This window comes from Hypanus sabinus, chromosome 19, assembly GCF_030144855.1.
Source record: "Hypanus sabinus isolate sHypSab1 chromosome 19, sHypSab1.hap1, whole genome shotgun sequence".
Classification (NCBI taxonomy): Eukaryota; Metazoa; Chordata; class Chondrichthyes; order Myliobatiformes; family Dasyatidae; genus Hypanus; species Hypanus sabinus.
In genome coordinates, this window is record NC_082724.1 from 30,037,403 (window position 1) to 30,046,954 (window position 9,552).

General features: G+C 37.3%; 1 protein-coding gene and 1 long non-coding RNA gene across 4 annotated transcripts in view; one reads left to right on the top strand and one right to left on the bottom strand.

The window, feature by feature from the left end:
* Positions 1-6,653, top strand: part of LOC132377845 (uncharacterized) — a 51,389-nt gene extending 44,736 nt beyond the window's left edge. For both annotated transcript variants that reach the window (XR_009506797.1, XR_009506798.1), the window contains one exon: positions 2-6,653. This is a non-coding gene — a long non-coding RNA (uncharacterized LOC132377845). The remainder of the gene's footprint in view (position 1) is intronic.
* Positions 1-9,552, bottom strand: part of LOC132377844 (A disintegrin and metalloproteinase with thrombospondin motifs 9-like) — a 249,369-nt gene that overhangs the window by 104,852 nt on the left and 134,965 nt on the right. The window lies entirely within an intron of this gene.

The window sequence follows — 9,552 nt, forward strand, 5'->3', positions numbered from 1 at the left end:
GTTTACTTCATCTCAAAGTCCCAGACTCCAAACAATTAGCAGCAGATGCTTCAAATACGAAACAGCTTGAAACAAGAGTGAGAGAGGAAGTTGGGGGAGAGAATTTGGCACCACCAACTGAGCAGAAACTGAGTGGGTGGGCTGTTAAATTCACCCTTGTTACTTAATCTTCCTGATATTGCAGTATGTGGATTTCAGTCTTCAACTGAGCAAGATCATCCACTAAAACCTGGCAGGGTTTATTTTACATGTGCCTTGGTACAAGTGGAATTATTACATGGATGAAAGCATTGGTGGCCTTCTTGCCAGTAAAACAATGCCAAGAATGCTTATGCAGGTACCCATGTTGGGAAGGAGTTCAACACTTCCTATGTTGCAAACCTGCATCATATAATGATCAGAAGACCCCTGGTTACAATCACTAACAATTAATCCCACAATTTATTGTTCACCCAGCAGTTTTTAAGTGGACTGTTGCTTTCCTGTTGGAACTGATCAGATTTAAATGAATACTTACATTTTCAACATCTCTACTCATCTGGCTATAAGCTGTCGAGAGATACAATTTAACACTCAAAGCTTAAGTTTATCTGGTTGATTAATGTACCTGTGTGGACATAGTTGGAAAAATTCAATGATGACAAACACAAATGGTACCAGATCGTCAAACTATTTGAATATTTAAAGCTCAGTCAAATCTTATTGCTAAGAAAGAGATGAAATTGCACCATATTTTAATATGAAATATCAAGTTAGTTTCTATACTTACCTTATTAAGGATAAAAACATAGACAAACATACTGAGATGTAGCATTATAGAGTAACAGAGAAATTGACCTCTATTGTACTCTCTGCTATGAAACAGGCACAATCATGGCCAGTTTTGGAGCAATTATTGTTCTCCAATTGATGCCTGAAGGATACCCATTATAATTTCAGGATGAGCCATTTGCAGGCATCAATGATAGCTGATTGCAGCAGATGTTGGTTTCCTTACATTTATAAGTGAGAAGAAGTCATACCCATTGAACCCACTCTAGAGAACTGCATAATGAATTCCAGTCTCTTTAGCAGCAGACATACCGTAAACAAATTTTTTGCTACTGTGTGCACAAATGCTCCAACAATCCCACATCACACTGAATAATGACCATGTTAATAAGCCCTAAGGCACAATTTCAGGCTAGTTTCTGGTTTGGACCGATGGCATGTGCAACTGGCAATGCACCAAAATGGGCCATGGCCAATTCCTAGAACTCAAAAATGTTCATCGTCCTACTAAAGGGAATCATCCAATTACAAGGTCCAGAATCCAATTACTTAATCAAAAACTTTACTTAAACTAGTTATTTAATCACATGAATCTTTATTCTGTTAAACTGTTCATACACATTTTGCTTTCATTTCAATACTAATTGGAGAAACTCTACCCAGCAGATTACTGATATACTTTTATGAATAAAATATCATTTTCAGTTATCATAGTAGCACCTCAATCTATTCTATGATTCTTCATCAACTTCTGAGTACTGTTCATCTGAACATTCCCCAGTGTTTGCCCCCATTCCTTAAGCACAGAGCACTTTAAGAAATTGTCCCCAGTTTTACATGATATTTTGTTGTTTCTACTAATTTGAAGTTCTTCTGTTTTAGAAACTTCTGTTCTTTTGAACCAATTCAACATTTCTTTGCCAAGTGTCATTTAATGATATTTTGGAATGATTTCTTTTCCGGTGAAACTGACTTCACTGATTTCTTTTAAACTTTAAATAGAATGACAGGTTTGTCAGGGAACATTAAGAAAATAAAAGTAAGGATAAACAATGAGGTGAAGTAATGCACGCTTTTTATCAACACACCTTACACCTGTAAAATGATTGTTAATGTACTAAACCTATCCAATGTGTTTCATAAGGAACTAAGAACATAAGAATATAACTAATAGGAGCAGGAGCAGGCCATCAATAAAATCTGGCCATGGCTTAATTTCCACCTACCTACCTTTTCCCCCTAACCTTTAAATCCTCTACTATGCAAAAATCTATCCTACCTTGTCTTAAATATATTTACTGAGGTAGCCTGCACTGCCTCATTGGGCAGAGAATTCCACAGATTGCCAGCACCACCGATTCATATTCTGTAAATAGGAACTCTCATGATTGTGTTTCTGGAATTAACGTTATTGCATGAGATTATTTCCTTGAAGGACTGAGCACTGGTCATCATTACACACCTGAATCTTTTGCAACTTTGGCCCAGCTTTAGGCAAAGGAACGCATAGGCGCATCATGCTCAGTCAATAAAGCATGCTTCAGCAAAGGTAATAAGCTAAATTTAAAAAATGATAAGAAACTTAAATAAGGATATCATTTTTGAACCAGTTTTCCTTCTGCCACCCGGACAAAAGCACAGCCATGAGTGCAGAACATCAGAGCAGCTACTACACTAACTACTATCTGTAAATGGAACATGTTACATTTATAATGCATCTTTCCTTGGCACCTTTTATGAGAGCAAGATGCCATACAGTGTTTTACCACTCTACAGATATAGAGTTATAACGCACAGAAACAGGCACTTTGGAACAAATGGTGCATGTCAACCAAGACCCCCGTATAAGCTAGCTCCATATGGGCCCACATCCCTTGAAACCTAATCCATCCACTTCCTTGTTGCAGTGTCCTTTAAATAACGTTAATGTACCTTTCTCAGCTAGCTCATTCCAAAAGTGGACCACAATGTTGTTACCCTGAAGAAAATATCCCAAAGTATTTTATAGTTAATGAGGTACTTATGAATGGTGACCACAAACATAACAAAGGAAAAAGAGATTTTTGCAGATGTAGACAAATACTGCTCTGATGATCTGTATTACTAATGTTGAATGGGAATAAGTATTGGTCAGAATGCCAACAGAACTCTTCTTCACTGAATCTCTTAATGAAATCTCATGCTGTCATCTCAAGAGAACAAAAGGTAACTCAGATTACCATTTTCTGAGAACCAATCTTCCATTTCTTGTCGCATCTGAAAGATAAAGGTCTCTGACAAGCTTCTCAGTACAGTATTCAGATCTTTGGACTGCAACTTGAATTTGTGACCTGTCTTAGAGGAAAAGTATTATCACTGAGCTAAGAACCCATCATTGCCTCTTAGTTATGAGCTACAAGATTTATAGCTTGAACTATTTAAGCTAACAAAACTTTAGGAGAGCTATCAATTTGGAAAATCTATTGTTGTTAAAGAAAAGAGCAAGTGTTGTAGAAACTGATCATTGAGCAATGGGTTATGTGTGATCAGAAAATGTGAATGACTTATGATACAAATGTTTTAAAAGAATATGTGTGGAAATATATAAATACATGTTCAAGTTCATTTCTATTAGGATAATTTATGTCACAATAGACTTTATTCAAATTATCACAAATGACAAAAATTGAGGACATTAAAACAGAATTAGTTTTCTTTTTCAGCCTCCAAAGGTGCCTGAGTGAAAGTGCAAAACAAGAAGCTAACATTAAAAAGTAATGATAACTTCTTCCATGGGTCCAGCTAGGTGTCAGGGGCCCAGTAATAATATCAGCAACATTCCCATTAATTCTTTTTACAACTATACGAGCCAACCACTGCCCTGAGCAGGATATTTCTACACGGACTGAAAGCTGTGCAGCACTTTGTGTATTTTTGGTTTACTATGAATACTTAAAATGAAAATTGAAAAATCACAAAATGTTGATTTTATTTATTAATGGAAGGGTGTAATGAAAAGCAATACAACAAAGAAAATCTTCCATGTTTCATAAACATTTACTAGCTGCATCCGATTCCAACTGCAGCGCAACAAAGGCCATATGCGTGGGAGCATTTCAGATATGGCGTGTTTTAGAGGGAGTATCAATGTAAACGTATGGGAGGACAAGTTAGTTTCTGATCACTGAACTCCTTTGAGAGTGTCAACTGCACTCACCACTCAACCTTTGATTTCATTGGAACTGACCATCTACAGGTGAGTCTAACCTGCAGCTGATGCGCTTGTTTTCACTCACCGTGAGTGAAGCAAGGTTAATTTCGGCATAACCTTTAGTCATATATTCCATAAAATAATTTTTACAGCAATTTTTTCACAATTGTTGCTGGAAACATATGAGGAGGAAATTCCTCTGATCTTGTTTTCACTGTAATTCATGAATTTTGTACAATGTCCTTCAATTCAGATTAATAACTTGCTTCTAACCACATAATCTAGTACCCTCTCAGCAGCTCGGAGAACTAATTATATTATTTCTAGTCTTTCTTTTCCAAAATAATATAACATCTGTTCAATAGTTCTGAGATTCATGTTGTGATTATTCATTATCCTCTTGTGACCTGGACAATACATAAATATTCATTAGGTTCTAATATATACAAAGGAGAAGGAAGAGCTCTGAACATCAACTGGTTTACTGACCATTGCATGGTTAACTGATATATTCTAACAATCGACGACTTCCTATAAGCCACTTGGTACTTGACTAGGTATGGAAGTAATAACTCCATTTGGTTAAGTATGTTCAGGAAATCATTAAAAATTATAATCAAATTGACACTCCTTTTTTCTGCAAATGGATGGCTGTATAATGCTTCATATTTTTTTATTAATTATTATTATCTTTACTAAAGTCTTTGAATTCTTCCTGACCAGTCCTGATTAATTTGTCAAATCCATTTGTAAATTACCCAATTACTCAAGCCAGTTAAATACATGAACAGTCCGAAGATCACTGTAATACCCTTAAAAATCAATAATGAGGTGAATCTTCCACTGAGATTCATGTCAGAATTGTCAGTCTATATCCACACTACTGAGCAATTGTAAAGCAGTCTTCCACTTTGCAGACCATATACCATGGGACATCCACATAGATTCCAAATAGGCAAGGAGAATTTCTGCAAATTTCCCACCTCTTGAGCTGGGAAATCCACCTGCTGAACTCATGCCAATTTAGACCAGCACAAGCACAGTAATCCTGGAGTATCCTCAAAGAGCCATTGCAAAAATTCTCTAATCTTAGCTCCACAAACCCTTTCATTTTCCGGGTCAGCTTTAAATCCACTTAGCTAATTTCCCATTAATCCTCTTTGACGTAATCATCCTTAACATGAACAATACTGCCAGTACCTTGCATAGAGCAGTCTGAGATACAGAACACAGTTAGAAATATCTGAAAGCAGAGAAACCCAGCACCAAGTCACACAATTCAATGTCATGGTTTATCATCTTTAATCTAGATTTTCTTCTCTTGGACTCGACAGCCCAAAGCAATGTCTGAGTGAGCCATCACTTATGCCTGGAGTACATTTTTATACCTACATAATACAGAGTTAGTCCTTGTTTAAAACTGAATCTCAGCCCCCACCCCCACAACCAAGTGTGCTCAAATTCTTCATCACAATTTCTATGTCAGTAGCAGCTGCAAAGATTGAGTGCTTGCAGCATCTGGGCAGCACAGAATAGTCCTGGTAAATTATGCCTGACATAGTAAAATAAAAGGAGACATATTTATGATAGTGCAGAAGCAAAATAATGTTTATGTAAGAAATCAGAAATTAAAAAATGAGAATATTTAAAACTCACACAAGACAGTGTCTGTGGGAAGGCTCGCAGCTGGCCCGTGTGAGGAAAAGGGAGGAATTGAAATACTTCTTATTCTTGTCATTTTTAACTTCAACAGCCTTCAGAATTGAATTATTTTACCAACCCATTATCTCTTAGTAATCAAAAAGAACTGTTCCATCCATGCTCTGTTTGTCCTCCTTACCTCCCTACATCACTGTCCTGTGTAAATACAAGAGATGCAACAGTAGTACTTTTAGAGTTGTAGAATCACAGACAACAGAAACAGGCCCTTCAGCCTATCTAGTCCATACTGAAACCACCTAATCCCATTGATCTGCACCTGGACCATAGCCCTCGATATTCCTATCACCCATGTCCCTATCTAAACTTCCCTTAAACTTTGAAATTGAAATCCCATCCATTACTTGTACAGGCAGCTGATTCCACACTCTCAGTACCCTCTGAGTGAAGAAGTTTCCCGATATGTTCCCCATTAACATCTCACCTTTAATATAATGGAAAATGTTGGAAGTACATAACTCATCCAGCACCTGGGAGAGAGAATAGTGAATTAGAGGTCATTGACTCTGTCAGTCTCCACTTATGCTGCCTGAGCTGCTGGGTTTTCCCTAAACATTCTGTTTTTCTTTCTGATCTATCTGTCACTTGCCTCGTACGCTGTCTGAATTGAGCTTGATACAAGCTTGAGGAATATTACACGATCTTTTCATTTTGCACATTACTGTCTTCCACACTCAAACATACTTATTGGAAACAAAGCTCATAATACACCAATAGTTAATAGTTGGAATAAATCAATTGTGCATGAAGGAAGCATTTCATTTGAAAGCAATTACAGTGTAAAAAGTAGGAATCAAAGATATTCTTTCAAATCTTATCTAAAGTAATGAGTCAGGACATTATAAGGAAAATCATTAAAATAATAAAAAATGCTAGGGAAAAGGAGACTTGAAATAATTGGTGTACATTATTTAAAACAAAAGACAATTTTAGAGAGTTCTTTAAATCAGGCCATTATTTGAAATTAACAGCACTAGGGATAGCAAAGTGAATTTTTAAAAATTTGGTTAGCTCATTTATTGTACTTATCCATTACAGAAAATCATAACTTCCTTAATCATTGAAGATTCTGAAAGCAACTTTGCAAGTACTAAGAGAAAAGTTTAAGATAGAAATGCAGAAGACAATATTTTGATCAGATTTAGATACAGAAAGGAGGAACTGGTTAACAAAGAGGATGCTGTCTTTCCGAATTGTAGATAAAAGACAGCATGGCTTCACTGTAAATATCTTTCTGTTGTCCTGCCAACATTTATCCCTCCACCAATTTTGTTAAGATAGGCCACCATCTCCTTGCTACATATGGGATGTCAATTGGGCAAAAAATGTGCTGCAATAGTAACCACATTTCAAAAAAACATTAATTAACTGTATGAGTTTGCCAGTGAAGGTGTCTATATATGCAAGGTCTTCCTTTTATGGTTTCTACTAATATTTGCTGGTAGAATGAACACAAAATGATGTTCTTTCATATCCCAAGCAGAAATCTTTATCATAAAAGGGATATGGATTTTCCAGATCACTTTGAACAATATTCTACATCATAAATTCTCCATTCAAAATAATTGCACATAGTCATGCATGAAATATAGCCTAATTTGGTAAACCCCATGGTTCATTTGGATTTACTGTCAGCCTGCTTAATTCCACTTTTTGAATTTTGCAAATTTTTGAAGACAATGTCTCTGCACACAGCTAAATTTATGTTAGTCTTTTTATTCACAATTCTATAAGAATGACTGGAAAAGAACAGAATTAAATATGACACAATCTTGTTCTACTGTTCTTAACACAGGTATACTGCCTTACATGCGTTCATTCAATTTTAATGGAATAGCTATATTTTCAATGACATGGCATAATTATGTAACAGATTTCAAGGCAGAAGCTGATATGTCTTTGAAATTTTATGGAAACTGATCCAAAACCTAAATGAAATAAAAATCTATAGTTTGTTAGATGCCAAGTCATCACATTAATATTTTTACAATTTATATATCAGTATATATGAATTATGCTGCAGTCTACTAATCATATTACCTAGGTAGTAGCATCTTAACTTCAAAGTTCAAAAATTGTTTAGATTCTGGGCATTCAGAACAGCAAAGTGGGCAAATATAATAAGAATTAAGTATGATAAGAAATACAAGAAATAACAAGATCAATGCAAAATGTTTTAGAGTTATACCAGAAAAGAAGAACAGGTTTAACGTACACACATAAAATGCTGGAGGAACCAGGCAGGCCGTATGGCATCTATGGAAAAGAGTTAACAGTCGACAATTTGGGGCGATATGCCTCTTCAGTCCCAAAGAAGGGTGTTGGCCTAAAAGCAATCTTTTTAAGAATTAGTAACAGCAAATGAGCTCAACCCTGCAGTTGGCCCATCACCTTGTGAGAGAGCTGGCACTCCACGGCACCCGCTCACGACTGGCAACTCATGACCGACCTGGAGAAACAACTACAGCTCCCACAGCACATCGTCCGGACCACCGTGAGACCAGACATCCTCCTGGTCTCAGAGGCAGCAAAACACATCACCCTGCTGGAGCTGACAGCGCCTGGAGGAGGCCCGTGAAAGGAAGTTTGCCAGATACGAGGAGCTGATCAACGACTATTGGAGCCAGGGATGGATGGCAAAGTGCATGCCCGTTGAGTGGGCTGCCAGGGAGAGTCTCTTCACGGAGCACTCATCACATTGGGCATCACTGGTACAAGGAGGCAGAGAGCCATTGGTCACATCACCAAGGCATCAGAGAAAATAATTCAAGGCTGGAATATAAAGGGAAGGAAATTTTGCACTGTTATTCAAAGGATTGGTTAAATCTATATGGGAGGGCTACTCAGTCCTGGTTATCACATCTCTGGGCTATGTAAGAGCTATAGGAAGGAATCTACTGCATTTGTCCTACTGTCTCCTTTTCAAAATGTGCTGAGCAGGCAGATCCCAATTCCAACCAACTCGATGACCATGCCACATGTTGGCTTGCAGGGAGTGCAGCTCCAATTTATTGGAATGTTCTAGAAAACCCTTTTACTTTCCCTGAAACGTAGAATGTTGAGGACTTTATGGAGGCAGAAAAGGAAAAGAAAATTTCAGATAAGTGGAAAGCTACTTCTTCTGCTCTTGGTGGACATAACCTTGAAACCAATACCAGGACATTCAGTGAGAATCCAGGAAATATTAGGCTTAGGGTGCAGTTCTTAGTTCTCACACCCACAGAAAATATATCGCTGATGTCAGTTTTATTAATTACTTAAAATCTCAAATTGATTGGAAGTTTCCTAGGCGAAGGTATGAGAGCAAAAAGTGATATGCTGCATTTGGCGGACATGTGAAGAAGAAATCTAAAATGCTAGAAGCTCTCAGCAAAGCAAGCAGCTTCCATAGGGAAACAGTGCAGATGTTTCAGAGTAATGACCTTTCATCATACATTCAGCTGAAAGGTCATTGATCTGAAAAGGTAACGCTATTTCTTCCCATGTACATTCTGCTTGACCTGCTGGGTATTTCCAATTTCTTTTTCAGTTGACATTAAAACGGTTGAGCATATGGAACCAGGTCTTGTACATCATTAGGAAAAGGATCAATAGGAATATCAACTCTACAACAAACTCACACAAACTTCTGCTCTATTCAAAGAGATCATCAATAGTTGGTGGTCATTAACAAGGGAGCATTGGTTTCTGCTCGCTGTTCTTGTTCAGTGCTTCTGAAATATTGACGTACGCTCAGATGTAACAAGGAGATCAAGGAGTTTTTGCTGGCATCAAGGCTCTGCCATTTTCACCTGCTTCCGCAGCAAGTCTCTCAGTATACAACATGATGGGAAAGAAGGGGGCACGGCACATAGTGGGTCAAGGGAGTTGGG